General features: G+C 46.0%; 1 long non-coding RNA gene and 1 other non-coding gene across 2 annotated transcripts; one reads left to right on the top strand and one right to left on the bottom strand.

Moving 5' to 3' along the window:
- Positions 1 to 9,616: 9,616 nt before the first annotated feature.
- On the bottom strand, positions 9,617 to 13,893 carry LOC109282014 (uncharacterized). Its single transcript, XR_009463334.1, has 2 exons — positions 13,406 to 13,893; positions 9,617 to 12,093 (listed from the first exon to the last, which is right to left on the bottom strand). It is a non-coding gene; the product is annotated as an uncharacterized LOC109282014 (long non-coding RNA).
- Positions 13,894 to 15,680: 1,787 nt separating this feature from the next.
- Positions 15,681 to 15,751, top strand: TRNAG-CCC (transfer RNA glycine (anticodon CCC)). The gene has a single exon. It is a non-coding gene; the product is annotated as a tRNA-Gly (tRNA).
- Positions 15,752 to 15,783: the final 32 nt, after the last annotated feature.

Below are 15,783 nucleotides of genomic sequence, written 5' to 3'. Positions count from 1 at the left end.
ATCACAACACCCAAGTTAGGAACTCATCTGTGTGTACATGTAGGTAAGTGTATGTATGTAAACTGATATACATATATCTCACTGTGTGCATGATATACAAATTAGTGATCCGTGTGTGTGTATTGGGTGTGCAGGTATTGATAATTGATTCTGGTCTAATTTTTGGTCTGTATAGTGTGTGTAGGTGTTTGAACTGGTGACAGGTGTGCATTATGCCTAGGCTGGTAATTGGCTATGTGTGTGTGTATGCACCTAATTGATTTCTGTGCTTGTGTATGTGCACTTGTGTATGTACACTTGTGTGCTTGTGTATGTACACTGCGCCCTCCTGTCTAGCAGCACAATTTTTCTTCTGAAAGTAATCCACTAATGCTGCAGGAGAACATAATACGGATAGAGATTTTAAGAATAGGAATTGCACTGATACGCTTTAGTCTTGCCTTCCACGACTATTACTGAATCGCAGTGTCCAGACTTCAAAAAGGATATTGACCAAAATAGGTTATTCAGAAAAGCATGTCAAGATATGTTTGATCATGCCTGACAGGGAACAAATACAGACTCCCCATTTATTTAGCCTACAGACAAGAAGGCAAAGCATCTTTAAGGTAAAAAGAGGAAAAAGAGATCTCTAAGGTTAAAAGCGCCTGCAGTGTATGAAATGTAACTACCTCTCCGGTGGCTAGGTGCCAGCCTTGAACAAGGTCATGTTAGCAACAGGGTGCTAAATCTTTAAACACTAAGGAAGATTGATCCTGGCAGGGGAAAGACAAATTAGAGAGATGTATTTTTAAAAGAAAAGTGATAGCAGAATTAATAGCAGACTCCTTCCTACTGTGAATGATTACTGTGATGTACATTTTTTGCAGTACTGCCCTGTATGCTAGGCTCTTTCAAATGAGTAAAGAAGCTCAAACTGTGGTCTAAGGAACTCAAAATTTAAGAACTATTGCAGTCCATTGAAATGGCTCTCATTGGTGATATGTGCGAATATGGTGCCTAAATACCTTGGACTCTATTATTAATCCAGGTCATGTCTTCATTTAAAGGAACTCTGTGATACTACAGTAATATTCTCGGTGAATTTTGTTGCTGCTGAATTCTAGAATAAATGGGACACTGACAATCGCTGTATAGTTTACAATTTTCAAGACTTACCTTTGTTGACTGGGAAGAAAAATAGAAGCTTCATGACTCTTCATAGGTTTTCATCTCTCCTGGTCCACCTCTGTCTGCGTCTCTGTGAAATAATACATGCTTGCCTCCTTTCATTGCATAAATAATGGCTGGAATGACTTATATCATTGGAAAGAATACCTGGAACAAAGTTATAATGACATAGGCTCTCATATGACACCTGACCAAATTTGATACCAAGATCACCAAGGCTAAGATGTCCAAATCCCACATACTTTCAGTGTGGTCAAGGTTCTGTGATAAGTTAAGAATCCATGAACAAACTGTGAGCAGAGAGTGAGGTCATGCAGAGTGCCAGAGTGCAGTGCCACAGGCCCAGTAGGAGGGATTTCCAGTCATGAGCATTGGTCTCTGTCCCCAAAGGTGACCCCATGGGGGGAGCAGAGAGGAGTCAGTCCCTGGGGAGCACTGTTATTAGTGCTAACTTTATTGTCCCAGTGTGGTGATAAGTTGAACTTTGTGGTTCAGGAAGTGATATCACTGTTATCAGAAGTCATCTTTCACACCAAAACATAAGTAAAATGTCATGGCATACTGGAATAGCACAGGGAAATGGGCCTGATGAGAAAGGGATCAACAGTGAACTTACCGCCTGATAAAGTGGTGGAGAAAAACAGTTATGCGGAAAATGTAATGAGTGAAAGCAATGCCAGTGGATATATTGTTTGTAGTCTAGACCTCCTTACTGGGGATTAGGTATTTTAGTTCTAGTTTTTTAAGCACTGTACTCAAAAATCTAGGAGGGCTGGTTCCTCCTGCTTGTTTCCCATGCTTCTGGCACAGTGTATAGGCAACTAAGTCTGCCACTGGAGGCCCTGGGCTTCCTGGTGATCTGTGGAATAACCTGTCCATTGGCTGGTGTTGGAGCATGTTTCATATTGGACCCTGGGATGCTAGTTTCAAGGCTGCCATTTCTTGGGCTCGTGCTAGTAGTTGATAGCCTGTTCCCTGGCCATCTCAGTTTAAAGCCCTATTCAGGAGGTTTGCCGTTATAGCCAAGAAAGCTTCTTCCCCTTTGACAAGATGTGGATGTCATCTCTTCCCAGTAGGCTTCAGTCCCTGAGGTGAATGCCATGGTCGAAGAAGCCAAAGCCCTTGTGGTAGCACCATCACCAGAGTCTTCTTTTACTTCTTCCATGCATATATCCCTCCTGCACCCATGACCTGAAACTGGGAGGACCAAGGGCAAACCTACCTGTGCCCCCGATCCCCTGAGGGTCTAAATGTTGGGTCTAAAGACTAAAATGTTGCCTTTGGGTGCCAGTGCCATTCAGTTTACCTGGGTATTTGGGTGAGATTCTATTACTTTCCATTTTGATTCTGGACTTTTCACTGGGCAGCATTCACTATCTGCACCTTAGTCACATGACTAATACCAATAGCCTCTGAGCTTGCTCTGGCATGAGAAGTGTCAGCTCCCTACCATCCATACCCACTGTGCAGCTGTGCTTGTCATCACTTCTCCTGTGAGCCATGATGCGAGGTATGGGGAAATGGTGAAATATGAGCAGCCTGTGAGTCTCCCCACTGGGTCAGAATATAACAGGCAAGTAGTTGTTGTACCCTTCCCTGGAGCAGCAAGGGACTGCCTACACTGTGCTTGTGGCACTATGTCCTTTGAGGGTCCCTCCTCAAGTGAGTGGCGGTATGGCTGTGATGAAGACAGTGGTGGTGTGGGCTGTGGAGCCTATCGAGTTATACCAGTTTCATGGCAGATTTCCTTCCCATTTTTCCCTAAAAACCTTAGCATAGGTGTACTCTGAATTTGTGTACCAGGTGGTTGTAGGAACTAGGGTTATGTTTAGACCCATCTATACCCACAGTCTGGATGGCAGCAGAGCTCTATGGACATGGAAGAATCAGAAGTAGTATTTGGAGTAGAAAATAGAAAGCAGGATCCCCAGCCCCTGTGGCACTGTCACACCTCTCTGGGTCACAGAATTATCTTCTCTTTCTAACAACATGATTTCTCATTCTTTTCTATTCAATGGCCCAGCTTCTACAGAAGGGGCTGAGAGTGTGCCCAAACTCTATTGCAACCACATCTATAGTCTGGGAGTTAAGATACTTTCTCTAAGTAGGATCTTATATTTGAACCCCTTAAGGCTGAGGAGGGAAGTTGACAGCTCTCTCACTTTCTGGGCCACCACCCTATTCAAGAAACAGGTGCTCAGTCCTGTCAAGCTGGAGAAAAGTGAGTCAGCTGACCATATCTAAACCCAAGAGAAGGCTTAGTGCTAACAATCCCAATCTCAAGAAGTTGCCTAATTCAAGGCTGCAGAGCAAAGGCAGAGAAGTGCATTTCCATGCCTGGGGCAGTTCTGGCTCCTGGTGTGCTGATTGCAGTAGCACAATCATCCACCAGTGACAACAGCTTCTTTTGCACTCCTGCCATCCCCACTCTTCCCTGCTCCCATTCAAAAGCAGCACCTGGGGCTGCTGCCCCAGTTCCCCACCCATCACCACCACCCTTAGTTACACGACTGCTGCAGGGAATATCTGCCTTTTCGGGGAGGGGTGGGATTTCAGTCACACTCTCCTCATTATTCTGTCTTGCATACTTGATGCATCCCTACGTCTCCATGGTATGGTTGCTGTGACTACCATTTGGATGAGTATATATATCCCCATGTACTGTATGGGTAACATAAGCATCTAATGTGGCTTTTAGGCAGACAAGGTTCTTTGGGTAAATCTGATATCTTTTATTAGGCCAACTCAAATAGTTGGAAAAATTCTTCTTTGCAAGCTTTGGTGTATAAATTCCCTTCATCAGGCTGCAGAAGCATCTGCAGTTGATGTGTGCTCTTGCTGGATGAAATCAATAGTAAAGAATCCAGGCACCGGTATGCATGCAAGAAATCCAGTCAGTGAAAATGTACATTGGTTTTATGAATTAATCTCTAGGGGCCAAGGTCCTAAATTTAGGAAGTGTGATACAGAGACATTTCACATCTAATTTTTTGTTTGAAACTAGGTCTTAAACCCAATTAAACAACAATGAATACTGACTACTTGTCTAATTATTATTAATAATAGTTATTTTAATAAATTATATATTATTAATTCGTTATGATAGTTGACTACATAAATAATTTTAGGACCCAAATCAATTAAAAATAAGCAGCAGAATTTACTTTAACACATTCATGTTGCATTTGTCTATGTAGGAATGCATATTGGCAAGTAACTTTTCCTATTTTCATATTTACAGGGGAAAAATAATAATTTAAGTGAATTTCCTCCAAAACAGAATCATTTTCCTTATTTTTAAATTTAGTCTCTCCTTCCTTCCTCCCTCCCCTCAAGCAATATTTTCATTATTTCTCTGCACATTGCCAGTTAGGCACTTGGAGGTTCCAGTGCTTTTCTGTCTGGAGGCATGCCATAACTGGGGAGTAACTTTGCTGTAGTACAATGAAAGGCCTCTCTTGTAGCCTGTTTGACAGTCTTGATTCTTAGGCTGTAGATGAAGGGGTTCAATAATGGGTACACCACAATGCTGAACAGAGCAAGCACTCTGCTTTGGCCTAAGGAGACATTGCCTGAGGGGCTGGCATACAAAACAATGCAGCTTCCATAAGCTATCGCCAGAGCTGTAAGATGGGAGGTGCAAGTGCCAAAAGCTTTCTCTTTCTCCTTGGCAGTTGGTATCTGCAGAACAAAATAGAAGATGCATTAGTTTGACACAATAGGTAAGCATAATGAACCCAGTTTTCCCGTTAATAGCCAAATGGAGTCCATCCTCCTAAACAAGCTGGTGCCAGTTCAGGAAAGTTGGAAGAGTGGTGAGTTGTCACAAAAGAAATGATTGATTACATTTAGCCCACAAAACCTTCACTTGGACATGAAAAAGAAAGACTGAACTCACCACTGATAAACCTAGAACCCATGTACCAAGAACTAAATGGATGCACAGTCTTGGTGTCATGATGGTGCTGTATTGTAAAGCATGGCAGACGGGAACATAACAATCAAATGTCATAACCACAAGAAGGGCAAGTTCTGTTGCGCCCAGACAGAAATCGAAATAGGACTGAGCCATGCAGCCATGGGATGATATTGATTTTTGGTCCAAGAGGAAACACAGCAGCAATTTAGGGCTTGTCACGGATCTCCAAGAAGGACAAATTGCTCGTGTACAAGTACATGTGGATACACAGCCTTCATTCCAGTAAAATTAGGACAATTATGAATGTGTTCCCCATTATGGTAGTCACATAAGCTAATAAGAGGAATAGGAAAACAAAAAACTAACTTTCTTACCAAGAGTGGAAAACCCCTCTGGATCGAATTCTGCCACCGTAATCTCATTTTGCATGGCAACACCTGCCTTTTGAATATTCTGTTAAAAAAAAAAAGGGGGGTTTTAAAGTGAAAGGTGTATGCAGTTTTTTTTCCACAGACAAGTGTGTGAGGTTTCCACTGATATTTGAGGGTCTGATTTTTACCCTTATTTCCCTGATTGCCCTGTCTAGGGAACCCTGTGGTATAGTCCTACTCTCTCCTGCCACGTCTTAATTTTGATGTTATTAGTTGGGAGGTGTTACTTCTGCAGTAGGACACTGGCAAGCTATCTAGATTTTTCCCTGTGTTACAATCTCACCTGTGGCTCTCTCAGACAACACCTCAGATTTACATCATCAGTTGAATCTGAGTCTTATATGGGTTGAACAATTCTCTTCATCATTTAGGAGCTAGACCACCAGAGCATGGATTAGTGCATACGGCCCTAGAGCTGATGGGTCCTCAGCCTGATGAAGGGTTTTTGAACTCGAAAGCTTGCTAAAAATTTGTTCCAACTATTTCAGTTGGTCTAATAAAAGATATCAGATTCACCCAAAGAACCTTGTCTGCCTATGTCCTTAGACCAACACGGTTACAACCTACACCCCTATACTGTACTATACACTTAAACAGGAACTAAAGGCTTTACAGTCTTTGGGCCTTTGTACACACTACATTTTTTGCCTTTCTTACAGTGCAGCGGTGTGACTGTTTGGACAAGCAGGTTTTCTGGACACTTTAAAAATCTTTCTGGATTCATTGAAGTAAAACTCCTTGGATGTAAATTAGTTTGGCTCACTCAGAATTAAAGCGTTGCATCCATGGATTGGTTGCATGCAAACACAAAGGCACTCAAAGACACGTAATGAGCCTCTTTATCCACCAGGTGGCACCACACCCTTGTTGTAGTTCACCCCTTCAAATTGTTTCCACTTTTGAATTGCCTCTGCTTTTTTTTTTTTCATTCTTGTGCAGTTTGCAGTCTCCATGCTCCCACAGCTGCCTGGCAGGGCATGGGTGAGGGGCCCTCACCCTGGGCCAGGAGGGCAGTGCTGCACTATCCTCCTCTCCTGTGATGCCAGCTGGGTGCTTCCAGCACCACTCTTTTGGTCATCTTTTTGTAAAAAAAATAAACCTCTGGCTATGACTTGTTTTGCTCTAGTATTTACATTTTCAGCATGTTTATTTCAGCTCAGATCTTTGCTCAAATGGATTCCAAGGTATCCTACTTTCTTTTGCTATAAGAACCTAATTGGTTTCCTCTTTCTCTTCCCAAAAAACAAAACCTAGGTTTCTGAGCTTTCTGAGGTGCAATACTGCTGAAAAGCATCTAGGAATCTTTGGAGGCCTGTTTGCGATTATGATATTACTAATGTGCCATCTGCATAAAGCATGGAGAGGGAGAGGTGTAGGTTGTAGCTGTGTTCATCTAAGGACATAGGCAGTCACGGTTCTTTGGGTAAATCCGATATCTTTCATTAGACCAACTGAAATAGTTGGAAAAATTCTTCTTTGCAAGCATTCAGGTACAATTACCCTTCATCAGGTACAGGAAGCGTCTGCAGATGGTCTGTGTTCTTCCTGAATACAGTAGTAAAGCAGTCAGAGGCCAGTACCTTTGCAAAAAAGCCAGTCACTTTGGGGGGGGTGTAGACTAAACAATTTCCTGTTTACATTGATGCAACTGCTTTTGTGTTTGAACGACCCAGGATTTCCCGCCACTCTCAAGTCCATTTAACGCCTTAAACTAACACTACTTAGAGATGTTTTAATTTGCTGCGCATTCCTGTTACGCCGCTTCAACTGTGGATTTTGTTCGTGCAAACAGCCAGAGACTCCAAAGATTTGTAATTAATCCCCTTTCACGAGGGGGTGCTGCATTCCGGCCTGTAGCCAGTAGACGGTGTTGTGTGTTCTTTTTTTACCCTCTTTCATTTCTCACTCCTCACCTCTCCCTCCTCTGTGGTCAGGTCAGGACATGTCTGCTTGGTTGCTCAGACTGGACCAATTATTATTATATTGTTATTTTGAATGGAGGAAAGAAATACTATAATTTTCTACCTCCTCTTAATTGTGCCCCCCCTGCCACCTATTGTCTATGTCCTGCCCTGCACACACCCCCATCATCTGCTGCCAATGCAGTGGCCATGGCTCCTGACAGCAGCAGCAGCAGCATAATGGTAAGTTTTCTGCAAGTAGTTTGAAACTTTGGGAGTCAGTGGTTACATGACTTCCTGCAATATTACAACCTAAACTTCATCACATTCTATTTCAGAGGCACGAGTCCAAGGGCAGCCGCATGCTGCCTGCCAGCTCCGACACCGGGGTGTGGGAGGGCAGCTGGGTCTATCTCAGTCTCTCTCAGAACTCTCCTGCCATGACTTTGATTGAAAGGAAAAATGTTCAGTGTTACTCTTTGGGGAGAGAAAACATCACAGACCACCCCAATGGTTAGTTTTCCTGGTGCTGGTTTTATTCTTAGCAGGGTTACATTGTCGCTTCCACCATGCTAATTACCTTATTAGTGAGGGAAGCAATATAGCCGCTATGATAACTCTTTAAGTCAGGGAGTGTCCCAGATGCATTAGTCTATTTTGGTCCAAACAGCATCTCCCCCACCAATTAACTCATTAGCAGGGAATGTTACCAGCATTTCTGTCAGTACTGGACATACGGAGATATCTCTGTTACTATCTCCCTGTGTCCGATAGTGAACCTGGCTCAGTTCTCCGTGGTCTGGTGGAGTGGTTGGCTACACCACTTCTGCTCCCCGTACGCCACCCTGGAACCCTCTACCTTGGGGTTCTTCTCTCCACAGGCCACTGAAGAGGGACGTAAAGTCAAGATACTGAAAAAAACTTTTTTTTTTTACATTTTTATTTTTATATTACATGGGAATGTGTATATAGTTATTTTACCAAGAGGGACTCAAAGTCAAGATACTGAGCCTTTTTATTTTTTTACATTTTGTCTTTATTTTATTTTATATAGTGAATTTGTATATAGTTATTTTTGCTATTTCAACATTTTCAGTAAAATTTTTTGTTCTATAATAATAAATGTGTCATGTTTTCTTGGGTTCACTATCAGGATCGTTTTCAGAGACCATGCCTGCCTCAGTGGCAGGAATGCTGTGCCGGCCGGGGGAGGAGGGGCTCAGTCGTGGCATTACTGGAAAAAGCTGCAGGGTAGACTGTTATAGGAGGGAGGGAGGTAAAATGCTTGCTAAGTGCTAGCTAGGGTATGGTGCAGCCAGATAGGTTTTGTAAGAAAAAAGACTAACCAACCCCAGGAAGGGCCTTTAGCAAGTCTTTAAAGACAATTCAGTAAGTCTTTAAAATGCATTATAATGCATATGATAAGGTTGCTGAGGTGGGGTGGAGGGCTGGGGTTAATGCCTGCTGCTGCAGCTCCAAAACAGCTTTTTTCTTTGCTGTACTGTTATGGGAAATGCAATGCAAAAATTTTTTTTCGATGCTTTCTTTGCAGTGCAATGTTTGTTTTACAAAATCCTGCGTACAGCACCTTTTAGAGCCAGGTTTGCAGACCGTCCCCACCCCCTGCTCGGCTTCAACCCACTCCCCACTCCCCCCCTGGAGAGAGCTCATCAGATTTTGTTCATGATTGCTTTGTCTTCCCTTGCTGTAGCTCTCTTCTCAGTCTTCTCAAAAGACAGGGAGAAGGTGAGAGGGAAACAAGGAACATGAGCAGTCCTAAAGCAGGCCAGGGTAATCTCTTCAGCTACCTCTAGGCCTCTCCAGAATAAAGTGTATTCAGAAAGAACTTCTTTTCATCCTAATTCAAGAAAAATTGTAATAACTCCTTCTCCTACACTAGTTATTGGCATGTCCCCTCATCAGATGGGTTTCAGCTAAGCAGGGAGATGCTAATTAGCCAAGGCCATGGTTTCAAAAAGCACTCTGCTCCTTGCCAAAAGTGTTATATATCAGATGGCTATCGCCACATATATTATTGAGGTGCCTGGAGGGGAGGCCAACACTCTGACATATGGACCCTGTTTGTGTCCAGCCTGTGAAGCAACTGCACTCACTCCTGCCCCTGGCCTGCGGCAAACTGCCCCCCACTTCCAAGTCCATGCCCTCAAACGAAGCAGGAGCAAGTACAAATCAGATATTTTATTCCTCATCTTTATTTTTTCATAATAAATTGAATTGCAATCAATTACACTATTTTTTACACTACAGCCATTGCACAAATGCAAGACAATAGGATAAAACACCAATTCACAATATGCTCCCACGGTCCCTTGAGTAATCCCTCGATATTGTGACGGGCTAGCTGGCAGTGACCTAGCCCAGGGGTTTTGAAAGGGCAAAAGATGATTGGAGGATTTGGGATTCCCTTTCCTCACCAATCTGGTAATGATTTGGCCCAGGGGTTTTGAAGGGGTAAAAGATGATTGGAGGGCTTGGGATTGCTTTTCCTCACCAATCAGCCCCAGAGACTCACCCCTCATGTCCCCTGATTGTCCCCTTGAGTCACCTGGAGGGGGATAAAAGGGGCAGCACCCCTGACTCAGTGATGAGACCAGCAAGGGACAATGAGGAAGGAGCTTCAAAGAGCTGAGCAGAAGTAGTTCCCCAGAAGAGCCTGAAGAAGCAGAACCTGCAGGCAGTAGTTGGACCCTCAGCAGTACGGCATGTGGCCGGCAGGAGGGGCTTCTTGCTGGGATCCAGGATCCCCTATGCAAGGCTGTGACCAGCAGGAGAGGCTTCCCTGCTCCAGCAAGGATCTGAGTGGTGACCTGAGAGGTTCCCAGCTCTGCTTCCAGCTCCTCCAATCGAAGACCAGGCAGCTTGACATGAGGCCAGTGCTCCAGGATGGCCAAGACCCCTAGCAGCTTATAATGCTACCAAAACTGGTGGCTGTGTGGCAGCATTTCTGCCTACCATGTAGGAAATCTAAGCTCAAGTTCCAGCTTTGATGACTTGGGGTGAGTGAGTTAACAAGGAGAAATTCCTCTTGTAGTGGAAAGGGGCCATTGTGTTTTCCCCCTTTCTCCCCTTCCAGGTACCTAGGCCCTACATTTCTTTGTCCTTTGACATTTTGTATCTTTTTATATTTCCCCAACCAGTATTGTTTGCTCTGCTATTCGTGTTTTATATTTTATTAACCCTGTCTTTTGTCAGTGATTGTGAGTGTCAAACCTTTGTTGAATCCTGCCCCTTTGGGGCATTGTAGTGTCCACCATACCCCCTGATTATGCCTGTTATGTTCCCAGTATTGTTCCCTCATTAAAAGGTATATGGTTAAGACTTCAGTGGTGGTCTGGCTCTGCTCTATAGGGGGAGAAGAGTCCCTACACCTCCCACAGCTCTTGTGCACCTGCTTTGGTCCCTTCAATTGGAGAGGGGGTAACTTTTGGAGTACTGCCTGGGTTACAATATGATATGGATGGATGGAGGGCTGTATGGTGGAAGGGCAAGAGGGAGGGAGGGAGGGATGGAGGGAACCAGGCAGGCAGGCAGCCATCCTGGTTACTGGCCCTTCCTGGTTACTGATGAAGGCACAACTTCTATGGAGTCATGGCATTACTGGGAAGTTGCAGGGTGGACTGTTATCGGATGGAGGGAGGTCAGATGCTTGGCCAGTGCTAGTCTGCAGCCAGCATTTTCTTGCAAGAAAGAAGACTATGCAAACCCACCCACAAAGCTTAGTTAGGAAGTGGCCCCCTCGGGTAGGGGCCCCCAGGCAAGATCCCCCAAGTGCCCCCTCAGGCCCTTTTGCTATAAGAACCTAACTGGTTTCCTTTTTTCCTTCCCAAAAACAAATACTTCGGTTTTAGCTGTGTTGATTTCTGAACTATCTGAGGTGCAATACTGCTGAAAAGCATCTAGGAATCTTTGGAGGCCTGTTTGTGATTATATTACTACTGTACCATCTGCATAAAGCAGAGCAGGGACAGAGATGTAGGTTGTAGCTGGGTTGGCCTAAGGACATAGGCAGACAAGGTTCTTTGGGTAACTCCAATATCTTTTATTAGACCAACTGAAATAGTTGGAAAAATTCTTCTTTGCAAGCTTTCAGGTCCAGTTACCCTTCATCAATGAATCAGCCCTGCCTGTGCCTACACTCAGCAGTTACTGGGCTTCAGCGTGGGTCCTTGCCATGACAACACCCCAAAGCCCCTTAGCCTTGACCATCTATTGCAGGTAAGTGGGAGAGTGTGCTTGTATGTGTGTGTGTGTATGTGGAGCTGGAGTGAGCACGGTGTGAGGCTGGAGACTGGGAGGTGCTGACACAGTAATAAGAAGGGAAGGTGTGCCCACACTGCTGCAAGGGGGGAGAGGAAAGGGCAGGCTCTGAATGTTTTTCATCATCGCCCTAGTTAATAGAGTAGGGGCCTGTTAGTGTTAAACTGCACATCATTACTTCAACATAAGCCCACCTCTAGCTTCACAGCTTGTTCCTCCAAAGAACTCAACTAAGCCTCACCTGATGGTCTGAGCTATGTTCTCAGCTCTACTGAGGCAACAGTGCCAGGGATAAGTTGTGCTTTGGAAGCAGAAAGAAGACCATCACAGACACATTTGTTACCTCCTTCAGTTGACCAGAGTTCAGGGTCTGCACCTGCCAGAGACACTGCGCCTGCCAAGGAAAAGGGGGGAAAAAAAAAATCAAACCCACGCTCGACCATCCCAGTACCATTCAGTGAAGCAGACAGGGGACTGGACTGTCCGTCAGAGCTCCAGGAACAGTGAAAAAGATATGCACCTGCAGTCCTAACAGGACACAGTGATCGCTGCCTGTGCCTAACAACGGGGCAGAGCCAGTTCAAGCCCAGCGGAGCATAAAAGGAGACTTCCCCAAGGGACCAGAGAGCAAGTAAACAGGGATAGCAAACAGGGAAGTTTGCAAGTCGGTTTACTATCCCCCGCTTTGAAGAAGAACCTTTAAGGTAAGCTCTTTCTTCTTTAACAGTAAGAAGAGGCACTGTTGAACAGAGGGAGGGACTTGCCTTTTCACTGGGCCTGAATGCTAAAATGCCAGGGAACGAGTAACAGAAGAACTGAAGCTAAGTATTTAGGCCAGCAAGCAGAGTCACTGTGCCAGCACTAAAAGGATTCACTGGGAATGCAGCCACATAAGGTTTAAGTGCAAATTACATGCTCACCAACAAAACCATTGATGTTCACAGCTTGCTTGTAATTGACTCTAATGGCTGGAATTACCACCTCATTAATTAACTTCTGGGAGAAGCCAGTCTTCTGCATAGCCTGGTCATAGTCTTGTTCAGGAGCTCCATCCCCTCCAAAGGCATAGAGTAGACCAGGGGTGGGCAATTATTTTGAGTGGAGGGGCTGCTTACTGAGTCTTGGCAAGCCATTGGGGGCAGCATGACAGGCAGGCAAGGGCAGATAAATATTAATTCTCTAAATTTTTTTAGGGGCCCCGTGGGCCAGATAGAATGGCCTGGAAGGTTGCATTTGGCCCACGGGCTGCATTTTGCCCACCCCTGGAGTAGACTCTGTGCTGGTGAAGGTATAGTTGTGAGACTGGTAGCAGTAGATCCTTTATCCCAAAGGAGAGAGGAATGCGAATCAATAAAAATGTTTATGCTCCTAGCAATATTTTTGAGTGATATGCTACTATTACATCATACAGTATAAAGACCACTGCGAGGAGAAAGGGGTGATTTTTGTCTTTCCCTATAGGATTGTATAGGGAAAGGGAGATTTACATCTTTGTATGATTGTGGTAACTGAGCTTAGATGTGGCTGGTAGGAGAGATGGCAGCAGACAGGCTAGCTAGCCCCCAGTGGTCCTTAATTACATGAATGAGCCTGGCTGCCTTAGTTTTATTAGCATTTTCCTGTGGCATTCATCAACACAGCTTCTGTTGCATGCAAGTGACTCAGGTAGTGGCACGAATTTAGGACAGGCTTTATATGTTAGTTACCTCATGAACTTGTCCAAGATATCTTCTACCCCCATGTACATTCGTAGAGGGTTCAACCGGTACTGCCAAAGAAGCTTAAGAACAGTGATGATGTACCAGCCACTCTCCTCAAATACAAATTCCTCTCCATTGTAAATACCTGCCACGTGGTCCCGGCCTTGTGCAGGAGAGAGTCCTACACAGGGAAGAAATACCTGCTGTAAACTAGCAAGAACTGATAGCATAATCCAAAAAAGGCAAATCTCCATTCACTGCATGAAGATTATAAAAGGACCCCCAAAACAGAGAATGCAATAATTCTAATTGAGTTATTTACACCATTGAGGTTTTATTTCCTTTTTAAATTCCTACCAATGTGGCTGGCACTTGACACTATGAGTAATGCCCCAACAGGCTAGTAAATTAAAGGGAGGAAAGAAAATCCCTAAGGAAAAGTTGCTGACTGAGTTCCTTTTGATAAAGTTTTTTTTTTTTCTTCTGCAGGTTAAGGGGATGGATAGCAGATCCTCCTGCTTCATAGTCTTTACCTTCCATACATGCAGCGGGGCTGAGAGAACCCCAAAAGGGACCTCCCTCCCCAGCCTTTTCCTCTTCCCATCCAAAGCAGCTGCAGCTCACTGTGCTGCAGCCAGAAATCAATTGAGTCACTCCTTGTAAAAGTTTCATTTGAACGCTCGTGCAGTGTGGATTAATTTGTCACAGAACGAGCCCTGCTCTTCTCTCTGGGTAAGGCTTTAGAGTGCTTTCAAGGGGATGAACACACAACAAACATCATTTCTGTCTGCACCCATTAAAGAGAAAGGAGATCTCACTTTTCCTTGCATGGGGACCAGAAGCAGCTGGGAAGCAGCAGTTTCTCTCCACTGAAGGGAGTTTCATATAGGGACAGGCCCGCGGCTCATAGCAGCAGGGCCCCAGCCCACCCCTGGTTGATCTCACCTCTCAGTGCTGATGTTCTCGAAGTGGGGCCATGTGCAGCCCCACCCATGGCCACATGCAGCCTCACCTGTGTGGTGTGGGGTGGGGTGGGGTGGGGTGGTGTGGAAGGAGCCATATGCTGTTCAGCAAGCCAGGGCTGCCCACGCTCCCAGGTGCAAAGCCGCTGCAGCACTGAATGCAGCCTGCTAGAGGCCTCAGGAGCCTTCTTGTGTGACGGACAATGGGGCTCGTGCCAAGTGGCAGTGTCTCCAGGGAATGGACTGACTTCGGCCTTGGCTGCTCCCACACAGGTGGCTCCTGCGCTCTCCTGCAGGGTTCAGGTGGCCCGACCCTTGGGCTCTGGCTGTTGTACAGCCAGGCAATGCCCCTGCAGGGGTGCCTCCTGCTGGGAGCCCCCTGGCGGACAGGTGGGAGGCAAGGGGCACCAGCAGGGCTGAGGAGGTTGTATGGGGGAATAAGCAGGGGCAGGGGGCCTTTCATTTTAATCATGGATTTGGGAGGTTTTATCAGAATTTGCCATTTTTTTTTATCGGGGAAAACCTGGATCCCTGCAAATGAGTTACAGTATGAATAAAGGTTAAGCGGCTGGGATCTGGCTGTGCTACCCTACAATGAGCCCTGCCTGCCAGGATGCGCTCCTCCAGGCAGCCCCTGTGCCCAGCCCCAGGGCTGCTGCATGTCTGAAGTGTGGTGCCCGCCTGCCTCATACCCATCCTGCACGGGAGGCTGTCTGGCGCGCAGCCCTGCATGCAGCCCAGGAGCAGGAGGAGGGGAGTGGCAGCCAGGTGCGTGGCAGCTCCACTTCTGGGGCACAGGGGATGCCGCAAAGTGCAGGTGTTATGGGGGTGGCGCTAGCATTAATAAAGTTTCAAGCGTGTAACACTTCCAGGAGGAGGGAGCAGGGCTGAGTCCTGTCCCCGGGGTGTTTCCTCAAGTCCTAGGTCCAGCTGGAGGCCCCCGGGCTGTCCGTCCCCCAGGCAGGGAGCAAGCACCCCGTTTTCCCAGCGGAGGCCTGTGTCCGTTTTGCGGGAGGGGTGCCGTGCCTGGCTTGGGAAACGCTGGGTGGGATCGGTCACGGATAAGTGCCGGCTTCGAGGATTGCCCGAAATTGTGAAATCTCCATGCAAAGGCGGGCGGTCTTCGCCACAGCCATGACGTGAGACTGCAAAAAAGAACAGAAAAAACCATGCAAAATAGGAAATGGTGTCTGCGCTGTGGGGGGACACGTGTGCGTGTGGTAGGGGTGGGGGACCCGCTGCAGCTCGGCCCTGCCCTTGCCCACATCACTTCCGCAGGGGGAGGCTCATGAGGCCAGGCCGGCCCGCAATCCCCATCCGCGCCGCTGGTGTAGTGGTATCATGCAAGATTCCCATTCTTGCGACCCGGGTTCGATTCCCGGGCGGCGCAGGAATTTTCTTCATTCTTTTTTTTGCCGAAGT

The sequence above is a fragment of the Alligator mississippiensis genome, chromosome 7 (genome assembly GCF_030867095.1).
Source record: "Alligator mississippiensis isolate rAllMis1 chromosome 7, rAllMis1, whole genome shotgun sequence".
In the NCBI taxonomy this organism is placed as follows: domain Eukaryota; kingdom Metazoa; phylum Chordata; order Crocodylia; family Alligatoridae; genus Alligator; species Alligator mississippiensis.
The sequence above is the reverse complement of the archived record's forward strand: the minus strand, read 5'-3'. Positions and strand labels throughout refer to the sequence as shown.